The sequence below is a fragment of the Lycium barbarum genome, chromosome 3 (genome assembly GCF_019175385.1).
Source record: "Lycium barbarum isolate Lr01 chromosome 3, ASM1917538v2, whole genome shotgun sequence".
NCBI lineage: Eukaryota > Viridiplantae > Streptophyta > Magnoliopsida > Solanales > Solanaceae > Lycium > Lycium barbarum.
In genome coordinates, this window is record NC_083339.1 from 101,755,285 (window position 1) to 101,769,162 (window position 13,878).

Genomic DNA, 13,878 nt, shown 5'->3' on the forward strand with positions numbered 1-13,878 from the left:
TTTTGAGATATGTATGCATATGGGTATGACAGGGCCCTGTCCTATCCTTTCTACAGCTTTCATTCTAGTAGAGGTCTATAAACAGTTGTATGTAGTAGTTAGATGATATAGCCTTGTCGGCTTCTATTATTTTGTGTACAGTTTATGTAGCAGCCTAGCTGGCTTGTACTGTTCTTCCGCATGTTGTGTATATATATGCAGATTGTACAGCGTTCCGATGTTTCCTCTTATGAGATCAGTTTGTGCTATTTATGAACCTTTGATGTTCAATATGTTTCAACTAAGAGTTTAGGGGTCTTTGGTCGCAAGAGGTCAGACACTCGTCATGACTTATCGGTTTGGGTCGTGACAGAAGTGGTATCCGAGCAGTTTCGTCCCAGGGTTTGATGTGGTTCTTTCTCTCTTAGATTGTGCAATAGAGCCCTGTGTTAAGAGTTCACTTTATAATAAATTGTTCTGATTTTAGCGATGCCCCGCAAGAAAGCTACAGCTGCCCAGAAGGGTAAGAAAGTGGTCGGTGAGGCCACTACCCATACTCGGCAGGCCACGAAGGCCCGGGATGAGATTCAGAGTGAGGGGTCGTCTAAGACGTCGCATACCCCGCCTCCAGCACCAGCCCCAATTTCTCAGCCGGATGAAGAGGGCTAGGATGTACGGGATGCTATATGGTTGTTGACAAGATTAGTAGGCGCCCAGGCACAGCTGCAGGGTGTTGGTGTTGACCCAGCAAACAGGGCCAGTAGTTCGAGGGTTAAGACCTTCCTTGGGTTAGGTCCTCCTGAGGTTTCTATGGTAAAGCAAAATATGGACCCCCAGGATTTCATTGATAGTATACAGAAGACCTTGAGGGTTATGCACGCGGATGAAGTGGAGTCGGTGGAGTTGGCTTCATGTAGACTCGGGGATATTTCGATACAGTGGTATCAGGCATGGGAATTATCTAGGGGAGAAAATGCCCCTCCAGTTGTGTGGCGAGAGTTCTCAAATGCTTTTCTCCACTATTATCTACCTCCGGAGGTCTGACGGGCCCGAGCAGACAGGTTCCTTTGTGTTGAGCAGGGCAGTATGAATGTGCAAGAGTATTGTGTAGACTTAGATTCCTTGGCTAGATATGCCCCATCCATGGTGGCTGAGATGGAGGATAGTGTTCGCCGCTTTGTGGCCGGTCTAGGGCCACACTCGATAGATTAGTGTACGACTACTGCATTACAGCCAGGCATGGATATCTCCTTATACAAGCGTATGCACAAAATTTGGAGGATCGTAAACGCTAGCAAAGAATAGAGCGCGAGCTTGACCGGAGCCATAGTAAGAGGGCTAGATCTTATGATATTGTTGGTGAATTCAGGGGAGGACAGAGGCAGTAACATTCTAGATAATCTTATCAACCGGCATGGAGTGCATCTCCGCGATTTCCAGGTCTGAGGTTTGACCGGTCTTCTTATTCCGGAGCGGGCCAGAGTTCTAAAGCGTTAGGCTCTCAGTAACAACCAGAGTAAGGACAGATGAGGCCCCCTTTGCAGCAATGTACCCAGTGTGGCAAGTTACATGCAGGTCAGTGTCGGCTGGGCTCGGATGGTTGCTATACTTGTGGGCAGTCAGGCCATAGGATGAGGGAGTGCCCGATGGGAGTTGGTACAGGTATGGTTCAGCCTACAGGGTCTGTGGCCGGCTCTTCTTCTGCTTTGCGCCCTTCAGGGCAAATTTTTCAGACGCCAGCAGGGAGAGGTGGGGGGAAGAGTGGAGCATCCAGCTCAAGCGGTCCTCAGCACCGCGTGTATGCATTGGCTGGTAGACAGGACCACAAGACGTCTCCTGATGTTGTTACATGTATATTATCAGTTTCCTCCTATGATGTTTATGCACTGATTAATCCAGGTTCCGCTTTATAGTATGTTACGCCCTTTGTTGCTGGCAAGTTTGGGATAGAGCTCGAGTTGATTAAACCTTTTGAGGTGTCTACGCCAGTTGGTGATCTGGTTATAGTTAGGCGAGTATACCGAGACTGTGTTGTCATAGTTTGTGACCGCCATACCATAACAGATCTGATTGAGTTAGATATGATTGATTTTGATAATATTATGGGCATGGACTGGTTGGCTTCTTGTTATGCTAACGTTGATCGTAGAGCAAAGATGGTTCGATTCCAGTTTCCAAGCGAGCCAATCCTAGAGTGGAAGGGCAATGCTGCTTCGCCTAGGGGTAGGTTTATTTCCTACCTTAAGGAAGAAAGAATGATTAGAAAGGGTATATTTTTCACCTAGTTCGAGTTCAAGATGTGCAAGCAGAGTTGCTGACTCTTCAGTCTATTCCTCTGGTTAATGAGTTCCCAGAAGTATTTCCAAATGAGCTTCCAAGCATTCCCCCCAGAGAGGGAGATTAATTTTGCTATTGACCTATTTCCAGACACTCAACCAATATCTATCCCTCCTTATAGGATGGCACCTACGGAGTTGAAAGAATTGAAGGAACAACTGAAAGATTTGCTCGAGAAGGGCTTTATCAGGCCTAGTACATCACCTTGGGGAGCGCCGGTGTTATTTGTAAGAAAGAAGGATGACTCTTTGCGGATGTGTATTGATTATATGCAATTGAATAGAGTGACTGTAAAGAATAAGTATCCGTTCCCGAGGATCGATGATTTATTCGATCAGTTGCAAGGCGCTAACTATTTCTCGAAGATAGACTTGAGATCAGGATATCACCAGGTCAGGGTCAAGGAAGAGGACATTCCGAAGATGGCATTCCGGACTAGATATGGCCACTATGAGTTTCGTGTTATGTCATTCGGGCTAACTAATGCCCAAGCTGTATTCATGGATTTGATGAATCGTGTATTCAGGCCCTTTCTAGATTTGTTCGTGAATTTGTTCATAGATGATATTCTGGTTTATAGCCGTTAAAGGCTGATCATGAAGAACATCTACGGACAGTGCTTGGAATTCTTCGAGGTAAAGAGTGGTATGCCAAGTTTTCTAAGTGTGAGTTCTGGTTGAACTCCGTGGCTTTTCTGGGTCACATTATTTCGAAGGAAGGCATTAGAGCGGATGCCTAGAAGATTGCGGCTGTGAAGAATTGGCCAAGACCCATGACACCAACGGAGATACGTAGTTTCTTGGGCTTGGCTGGTTATTATACAAGGTTTGTACAGGGATTTTGCCGTGTTGATTAAATTGACTCAGAAATCAGCTAAGTTCCAATGGACAGATGCTTGTGAGCAGAGTTTTCAGATGCTGAAGGATAATTTAACTTCAGCACCAGTTTTGACTCTTCCAAAAGGAGCATATGGCCATGTGGTCTATTATGATGCTGCAGGTGTTGGGTTGGGCTATGTGTTGATGCAGCATGGTAAAGTTGTCGCTTATGCTTCTAGACAGTTGAAGAAGCATGAGAAGAATTATCTAACCCATGATCTTGAGTTAGCGGCAGTGATTAATGCCTTGAAGATATGGAGGCACTACTTATACGATGTCCATGTTGATATCTATACTGATCATAAGAGTCTCCAGTACATCTTTAAGCAGAAGGACTTGAACTTGCGTCAGAGGCGATGGTTAGAGTGGTTAAAAGACTATGATGTGGATATTCTGTACCATCCCGGGAAGGCCAACATAGTAGCCGATGCCTTCAGTCGTAAATCTATAGGTAGATTGTCACACGTGTCGCCAGAGAGAAGAGAAATGGTCTGTGAGGTTCATCCATTGGCTAGCCTCGGAGTTCGATTGATAGATTCAAGTGAAGCAGGAGTTACAGTTCAAGACACAGCGGTATCATCCTTGGTAGTAGAGATAAAGGTGCGCTAGTATGAGGATCCAATTTTAGTTCATTATCGAGATACAGCACCTCAGAAAGAAAAGACACCCTTTGTGATTGTAGGTGATGGAGTACTCATGTATCGAGGCAGGTTATGTGTCCCTAATGTTGCAGGGCTCCATCAGCAGGTTATGGGGGAGGCACATTACTCCCGCTATTCTATTCATCCAGGCTCAACAAAGATGTACCATGATCTCAAAGAAGTTTATTGGTGGGATGGTATGAAGAGAGATATAGCAGAATTTGTCGCTCAGTGTCCAAATTATCAGCAGGCCAAAATAGAGCACCAGAAGCCTGGAGGTCTATTACAGGCTATGGAGATTCCGACATGGAAGTGGGAGGTAATTAATATGCACTTTATTACAAGGTTTCCTTGTACTCAGCGGAAGTGTGATTCAATATGGGTCATAGTTGATAGGCTTGCAAAGTCAGCTCACTTTCTGCATGTCAGAACTACTTATGCAGCCGAGGATTATGCAAGGCTTTATCTTAAGGAGATTGTACGACTTCATGGTGTTCCTACGGCCATTATTTTAGATAGGGGAGCACAGTTCACAGCCAAATTCTGGAAGTCTTTTCAGCAAGGATTGGGGACTCAGCTGAGTCTTAGTACTGCATTTCACCCCCAGACAGATGGACAGGCAGAGCGTACTATACCGACCCTTAAGGATATGCTTAGAGCTTGTGTACTTGACTTTCAAGGCAGTTGGGATGATCATTTTCCTCTTATCGAGTTTGCGTATAACAACAGTTACCATTCCAGTATTCAGATAGCTCCTTATGAGGCCTTATATGGGCGAAAATGTAGATCGCCCATAGGGTGGTTCGATGTCGGGGAGAATCAGTTAGTAGGCCCAGATTTAATTCAGCAAGCATTTGATAAGGTGAAAGTGATTAGACAGATGTTGCTAACAGCTCAGAGTCAACAGAAATCCTTTGCGGATAATCGACGACCTAAGCTAGAGTTCGAGATAGGCGATTGGTTGTTCCTGAAAGTTTCGCCTATGAAGGTAGTGATGAGGTTTGGCAAGAAGGGTAAGTTGAGCCCTCGATATATTGGGTCATATAAGATCATTTGTATAGTGAGCACAGTGGCATATGAGCTAGAATTTCCTTCTGAGTTAGAGTCGGTACATCCAGTATTTCATTGTATCTATGCTTCGTAAATGTATCGGAGATCCTTCAAGAGTGGTACCAGTGGATGATAACCAGGTGACTGAGCAGTTATCATACGAAGAAGTTTCAGTGGCTATATTGGACAGACAGGTCCGTTGGCTGCGGACCAAGGATGTAGCCTCCGATAAAGTCTTGTGGAGGAATAAGAATGTTGAGGAAGCGACTTGGGAAGAGGAAGAGGAAATAAAGACTGAGTACCCGCATTTTTTCCCACCAGTACAGGAGGTTCGGTCTGAGGCATCATCCCCCCTAGGAATTATTTCATTTCAATTATCGTGATTGGTCGTGTGAGGCCATGGTATTGTGTGTTATAGTATGTGGCCCTGTGTGGAATTATTTTGGGTTGCTGCGTGCAGGATGGATTGGTATAAGTACAGGGAAACCTTGCCGAAATTTTTATAACCCAGAATTTTTCGAACATTTGAGGACGAATGTTCCAAAAGGGGGGAGAATGTTACACCCCTCGTGTTCGTAGTAGTAGAACCTATGGTTTTCTAGTCGGGTATGCCCTTGGAATAGAGACCCGAGCCCGAGTTTGGAGGTAGAAAGTGCCTTACCTCGTGTACGAGGGTACCAGCAGATATTCTTGGCAATTTATAGAGTTAGAAGTTGAATGAATCGAATCGACCCGATCGAAACTGAAACAGAAAAATCAACAGAACACCAATCATCGTTGACGGACCGTCGATGTGCGGCGTCGACAGGGTCCTACATCCTTGCATCTGCAGGCGCAGGTCGACGGACCAAGTCGATGGACCGTCAATGTGTTGACGGGCCATCGACCCGCTCGTCGAACCGGACCGCTATAGCATATTTGGCTTCTAAGTATAAATAGGTGGTTCACGACCTTATTTCATATTTTCGTCCATTCCAAATCAGAAAAATCCTATATATTCTCTCCCAATATTTTCCATCATATTAGTGAAGATTTGACAAGCCACGGACCCCGTAAACCCAAGCTTGTGAAGGGGAAGGTTGCTTCTAGGGTTTCTTCAAGGTTGTGAAGCTTAGGAACATGAAGTTGAGGTGATTCTTGGGATTTTGACCCCTCAAGGTATGTAATGATTTCTACCCTTGTATTTGAGTCTATTATCAAGTGTTTTAGTGAACTAACTAAAGAGAAGGTATTTGTGGGAGTGGTAAGTTGATGAAGGACAAGATGGTGACTTGGGGTTATTTTAAGAGATGATTGGGAAGATATCTAAGTATATTTTTGATATTTATATATATATATATATATATATATATATATATATATATATATATATATATATATATATATATATATATGTGTTGTCATCATGTTATGGATGTTATGGTTGATGTTGGATCGAATGAGAAGTTGAAGAGTTGTTAAGCTTATAAGGAAAATGTTTCCCATAAATTGTCAAGCTCTATTCGTGTTTAAAATGATTAGTAAGCGAGGTAAATATCCTAATTAAGCCCTATGTTATCTTAATTGTAGACTTGCAAGTTCGAGAGGTAGAAGTTGGACGATTGAGTATACTTCAAGGTATGTTAAGGTCATTCTTTCCTTCTTTTGGCATGATCCTGTGATATGATCCAACAAGCGAGCAACCGAGTTTCCATATCACTCTACTCTTAGAAGCATTAGAAGTACTTCAGTCTTTGATGTTCGTGTACCCAATTTATGAGTGATCCTTCTGTTCATAGGTCCAGTCTTATTTAGCCAGCTCTGTGCATACAGTTTATTCATGCATTACATTCATTATATATTTATGTACATCGACCCATGCCCAGAAGGTGTTATATACGCGAATATTAGATATATGTAAAGTATGAGAAGAGATATAGGCATTATATAGGCACTACCACTATGATGATGATATTGATTATGGTCGCAGAGGAGCCGATATGATATGATGAGATGCCATAGAGGCTTTACATGAGTTATATACGCGCATACACCAGGCGTTATATACGCACATATACCAGGCGTTATATACGCACACATATATAGATGCATGACCATAATTGATAGGAATGAGCATGCATATTATGTGCCCACAGAGGCATTGTTAGTTATACAGATTTATGGAGACTTAGGCAGATACTAGTTCATACAAGTACATGCAGTTAGTCATTTTAGTTTATGAGTTCAGATCTTATCCATGATTCTTATATATCTATATTGTTATTATGCCTTACATACTCTGTACATTATCTGTACTGACTACCCATTGCTTGGGGGGCTGCGTTCATGCCAGCAGGTACAGGGAGACAGACAGGTGGTCCAGCTCAGTAGGATCTCTAGATCTAGCAGTAGTCAGTACGCTCTATTTTATCCGGAGCTACAGTCAGTTTTGGTATGCCACCCTTTTGAGATATGTATACATATGGGTATGACGGGGCCCTTTCCCGTCCTTTCTACAGCTTTCATTCCAGTAGAGGTCTGTAGACAGTTGTATGTAGTAGTTAGACGATGTAGCCTTGTCGGCTTTTATTCTTTTGTGTACAGTATATGTAGCAGCCTAGCTGGCTTGCACTGTTCTTCCGCATGTTGTGTATATATATACAGATTGTACAGAGTTCTGATGTTTCCCTCTTATGAGATCAGTTTATGCCATTTATGGGCCTTTGATGTTCAGTGTGTTTCAAATATGAGTTTAGGGGTGTTTGGTCGCTAGAGGTCAGACACTCATCACGACTCATCGGTTTGGGTCGTGACAGAAATATACCGAGGCGCTACGTTCAATTGAACAACGTAAACAATTGCATTCTTAAAATGTCTATAACATTGAAGTATAGGCGACGAACTGTTTTGAATAGGGAGTAGTAATTCGAAAGAATTTTGCGAGAGTTAACAATCCATCCAATTAGAAATCGTGAATAAAACTGTTAGGATGAAATACTTACATGACTCAATATGATTGGTAAACCAACACAACCCAGGAATACTCATCTATCTGTGTTAAATCAAAGCTTTAAACCAACATTTGCTACAATTAGTTATGAACTTAATTAGTCTTTTACTTTCTGTAGTAGTTCATAAATAAAATCAACCTTTTGTGGAAAATACTTGTTTAATTGGTAGTAATAGTGAACTCTAGTTCAACCTGATCATGAGACTCTGTGGGTACAATTAACAATCACTATATTACTTGGCGACCACGTGCGCTTGCTGCGTTTGGGAGCAACAGGGTGCACCGGTCCCGACACTCGAACATGTTCGATATGGTTGATCTTATCCGTTGAGGGTCTAAGAATACGACACCAGCCCATCTAGCTCCAGAGACTCAAGACTGAGATCAAAACAATGGTCGGTCAAGATAGGTCCAGATTGCAACCACCTACGCAGAATCTCGGATCCACTTCGGTTGTTCCCCAATTGTGCACGACAATATAGTAACATGCAAATAAAAATCATGATTTGGAGTGTACAACTCGGAAAAAATTAACTAGGGTTAGGTTATAAAAGTATCCCTTCCCCTTACTCGTATCCCCATCTGATTTTCATCACAATTAGCTATATATTACTTTCACTTCATTATTGCTCTCTAGCTCTTATGTTCTCGAAGTTCTTCTATTGCACTGACGTTGCCAGACAACCGCCCCAGAGACACATCAATAAAAATTACTTACTTGCGTTATAGGATCATATTGTTTGTTATATCAGTTTATCATATTTTATCATACTAATCTATCAATTTAGCATCAAGAATATTAGTATTTGGTCATCTTAATCAGCGTGTCCTTGAACCACATAAACAAATTCAATTGTTACCCACATAAACAAATTCAATCGTTACCCTAAATGACAGATTTAGGGATAAACACCTATTACGAAGCTCCTGCGTCTGCTTTACTTTTTAAGTAATGGAAAGGCCAAAAATCTAGTGTTATTACTCTACCAAATTTATAATCCAGTGGTATGAATGGAAATTTCTTACACAATAAATATACAAAGTTTCGTTTTTAATATATAAAGTATCGTGATTTTCTTTTATTTTGGGAAAATAAGTATTATAATCATTCTATATAACGGAGATAGGAGGATAGGAATGGACAAGATTCTAACTTCGGAAGCAATTGTCTCGATAACCTGCATTTAGAAGCGTCACCCGAGAAATGCGGCTACTTGCCTGTTTAAATTTCGATCACATGTTGTTTAAAAATTCAGGGGGGAAATTATATCACATATTCATTTAAAATGATTTTTCCACCACTTAGAATTTTAAGGATAACGATTTGTTTCTTTTCTTTTAAATTTGCTTCAGACCTTTAGAGTGAAGTACAGTAAACATTTAACTTTCTCACAAAAATTTCACAATAATACTTAGTTGAGAAGAATTAAAGAGAAGAGATGTGCTTGGCCTCAACTATTTTTTTTTAATTTTCGGTAAAATGTACCCTTGTTTAGCATATGCATTATCTCTTATCACAATTCGAGTAATCTCAAACTAAAAAGAATTGTCGGAAAAAAAACTAAAAAAAAAAGAAGAGTAAAAGTCCATCAGTTGCTATTTTCTTTTGTTCTTTTAAAATATATTAGTTCTAAATTTCTATGGGTAAACCTCTTTTTTTCATCATTTACAAAGTCAAATACATTTCATTTGATATCACAACTTTGGAGTATTTAAGTAAGGAACGAAGATAAACATTTGATGCCCACAATAGTAAATTAATAAAAACTTCATCTGAAATCAACCAGTGACCGGCTTAAACGTGAAGCAAATCAAGCAGGGGGTCCCATAATTGTTTTTTTTTAGCAATTAGCAATAATAGTTTTATATATATTTTCTTTTACATAATATTGGAAACGAAGAGATTTCATACTACTGTTAGGCTAAGGAAGTTCCTAAATTTAAACCATTACCGCCGGCAGTATGGCCGTCATGGCCACTAGTCAGTCATCTCTGATGGCTGGCAAGACCTCTACATCTATTCCTACACCTACTATAACCATGAAAGACTCCCATAATGAACCTATAATACCTAAGATGGATAATAGACATATACTTCAGCCACAAAACCCTAATCCCATGCAAGATGGTACGTCGAAACGTTCTGTTAAAAAGGTGGAATATTGCAATCGTGTTCCTGTAATGCGATGGACTGAGAAGGAGGTGGATCAGATGGAGCAATTGGAAGATTTGAAGCATGCAATTGTTGGAAAATTTTCATATGGGTGGCCATCATTGGAGGAACTCAGATCTATCATCCCTGTTCAATGTGGGATAATAGGGAAGTGCACCATTGGCTTGTTTCGTGATAAACATGTGCTTATTAGACTTTCGACAAAGGAGGACTTTGTTACTCTTTGTTCAAAAGGTGTGTATTTCTTACAATCTAGAGATGGATATTCGTACCAAATGAGACCTTTGATATATGATTCTAAGTTTAAAGTTGATCAAGAAACATCAAAGGTTATTTCGCGGATCTCCTTTCCATACTTGCTGCCTACTTTCTTTGTCAAGGAGGCATTATTTTCACTTGCACAAGACCAAGTTGTGCAAGAGTCAAAGTGCTTATGGACTTACTGGCAGATCTACCTAATTTTGTTAATATAGAAATTGAAGATGAGGATTCTAAGGAGGTTAGAGTTGAAAAAGTGAAGATACAATATGATTATCTTCCAAAATATTGTAAAGAATGTTAGTTACAAGGGCATAATGAGGCTGAATGCAGGAGACTTCATCTAGAACTAGCACTATTTGATGAGAACAAGAAGAAGGATGCTGAGCATGTAGTGAATGAGATTGAGAAAGCGGAAAATGATTCTGTTAAGAAAGGGAAGGCTATTGTGATAGATGAGGTCAAACATGCTGAGGTAGCAAATGGCAAATTACTTGATGCACATCATCAAAGGAATCCTTCTTTTCAGAATAGGAGGAGATTTAACGCTAGGAGATTGGCCAGTGGGAAATTACTTGGTGATCCTGGGAATTGGAATGTTGTTAAAGATAATAGGGATTTCTCGAGTGCCAAGCTGGATAACTCAAATTCAAAATTGTCACAGATCACCCCAACTGATATTAAAGATACAAATGTGAGAGTCCAAAACAAGTTTGAGGTGTTACAAAACCAGAATAATGGAGATGATCTCGGTGTAGAAGTGGTAAATAAAAATGCAGATGAAGGCCAGGAGCAGGTGTTAATTATCTCTGAAGATCAGAATCAACATTTATTGGTAATGAATGATGATTCAGAACAGATAGCAAATGTTAAAGTGCAGAACAAGTTGGAGAATTCACAAGATCAAATGGTCTCAACTGATTATGATAAAATTGCAGAGGTGGAGATTATCAGTGTTGAAGGGCAGGAAGATATAGCTAAGTCTCTTCAGATATTGGTTCAAGGAAAAGACATGCAATCTAATGATCCGGAGGCTCAGCCAAAAATTGTAACTGATACTTTGAAAGTTATGGATGATCAGGCTGATTTAGCTCAATGTGAACAAAAGGAGATAGAACAAGATAAGGTGCTGGATAAGAATGAGGATGTTGTCATTGGATTAGATATAATTCCTGATAACAACAGTGTTGATAGAAGAAAAGAGTGCTTAGATAATTTCCCTATATCTGATAACATGCTTGAGAATGCTAGCAAAATGCAATCTACATTAGAGTTGGTACAGGTCACTCAACTGTTATCAACAAATGTAAGCATGAATAATGAGAGTGGTGGTGATATGAGCATACATGTTGATGAAGATAGGGTGACTGAAAAGATTTCTAATGAGGAGGTACACAATTCTAGTTGTAACTTGCAGTTCGTTGGCTATTATCCTGAAAAGTTGCAGATGCAGAACAAAGGAATTTAGCTTTGGCCATTATTCCTGATGTCAAGGATGTTAAGCCTCTGAGTGTTGCTGTAAGGATATCACCTAATAAGGCTTTGGATGATGTAGTTTCTCATAAGCTACAGGATGAAAAAGATAAGTTGACTTTGGTCAAAAATAAGAAATAAGATGTTGATGGTGCTGCTATTGATATGAATCTTCATCAGATGTGTATAGAAGCAGGATTATCTCCAAAATCACAAAGCAAAGGGCCAAGAAAAGGAAGAAAGCAAAATTCTTCTGATGTTCCACAAACAGTGAGGTACTCAACAAGGAATAACTCTAAGAAATCTGTTAATGATTGTTAAATCCTTATTTTGGAACATAAGATCAGTGAAGTCACAACAAGCATTTCATAGAGTTCAAATGTTAAATAAGCATCACAAGTTGTTTTTGGTGGCTCTAATGGAACCTTTTCAGCAACAGAGAAAGATTCAGAAATATAGAAGGAGACTTGGAATGTAGTATGCTAATTTCAACTGTAATGGTAAAATTTGGTTTTTTGTGCAACACAATGTAGATGTTGAGGTTCTTTTTGATACTGAACAATCCATTACTGTAAAGCTGAAGTTTCAAGAATTGAATAGAGATATGGTGTTTACAATGGTCTATGCTAAGTGTTCAGAAGTGGAGAGATTGCAGTTATGGGATAATTTATACTTCTTGGCTAGTAACATGACATTTCCTTGGCTGATTGGTGGAGATTTCAATGTTATATTGAATGAAGAAGAAAATATAGGAGGTTTACCAGTATTGCCACAAGAATATGAAGATTTTGCCTTTTGTCTGAATTCTTGTGAGTTGCATGAGATGCCTTTCAAAGGGAGTCCTTTCACCTGGTGGAATGGTAGGGCTGCCAATGATTGCATTTTTAAGAGATTGGATAGGATTGTGCATAATGTTACATTTCAGAATTGGTTTGGACAGCTAGAAGTGGAACATTTGTCAAGGACTAGTTCTGATCATGCACCATTACTTATATCTCGTGGAGATCAAGTGGAGAATTTTATCAAACCATTTAGATTTCTCAAATTCTGGGTGGAGCATGATACTTTTCTTGACTTTATTAAGAAACAATGGGAAGCAGACTTATCTAATGATGTTTTTCTGTCCTTTAAACTCAAGATGAAGAAACTGAAAGTTGCTTTAAGTACATGGAGTAAGGCTACTTTTGGGGACATTTTTAAGCAACTAGTCATCAGAGAGAATATAGTTAATATTAAAGAGCATTTGTTTGAAGAGAACCCATCTGATGAAAATGGAATGGTCATGCAAGGGGCCCAAGCAGAACTTAAACTGTATCTTCACTATGAGGAAGAATTCTGGAGGCAAAAAGCTGTGATGGACTATTTCTCAGAAGGTGATAAAAATACAAATATTTCCATAGTCTGGTAAAAGGAAGAAGGAAAAGAATCCAGATTAAGAGGATTAAAGATGCTACTGGAAATTGGCTAGAGGATGCTGATAGAGTTGCTGGTGAAGCTGTTAATTTTTTTCATAAGCAATTTACTCATGAGGAGGTTAGTAAAGATTCTCCAATTCTTAATCATATTCTTGAACTGATTAGAGAGGAGGATAATATGCTACTTTTTGAGCAACCTACTATGGAGGAAGTACAAAAGGCAGTGTTTGAATTAAATGGGGACAGTACCTGTGGCTCTGATGGCTTTTCTGGGATCTTTTATCAGAAGTGTTGGGAGGTGATCAAGTCTGATGTATTTAGTGTTGTTAAAGCTTTCTTTGAAGGACAGACTCTTCCCAAGTCAATCACTCACAGTAATCTAGTTTTACTGCCAAAGAAGAATGTTGTTGAGTCTTTCTCTGATATGAGACCTATAAGTCTTATCAACTTTATCAATAAGGTCATATCAAGAGTAGTTCATGATAGAGTGGACAAGTTACTCACAAGGGTGATTTCTCCAAATCAGTCAGGTTTTGTTAAGGGCAGGAATATAATTGAGAATGTATTGTTGACACAAGAAATTGTAACTGATATAAGGAAGAGAGGAAAACCAGCAAATGTTATGATTAAGTAGGATATGACAAAAGCATATGACAGGGTCTCGTGGTTATATCTCTGTAAAGTG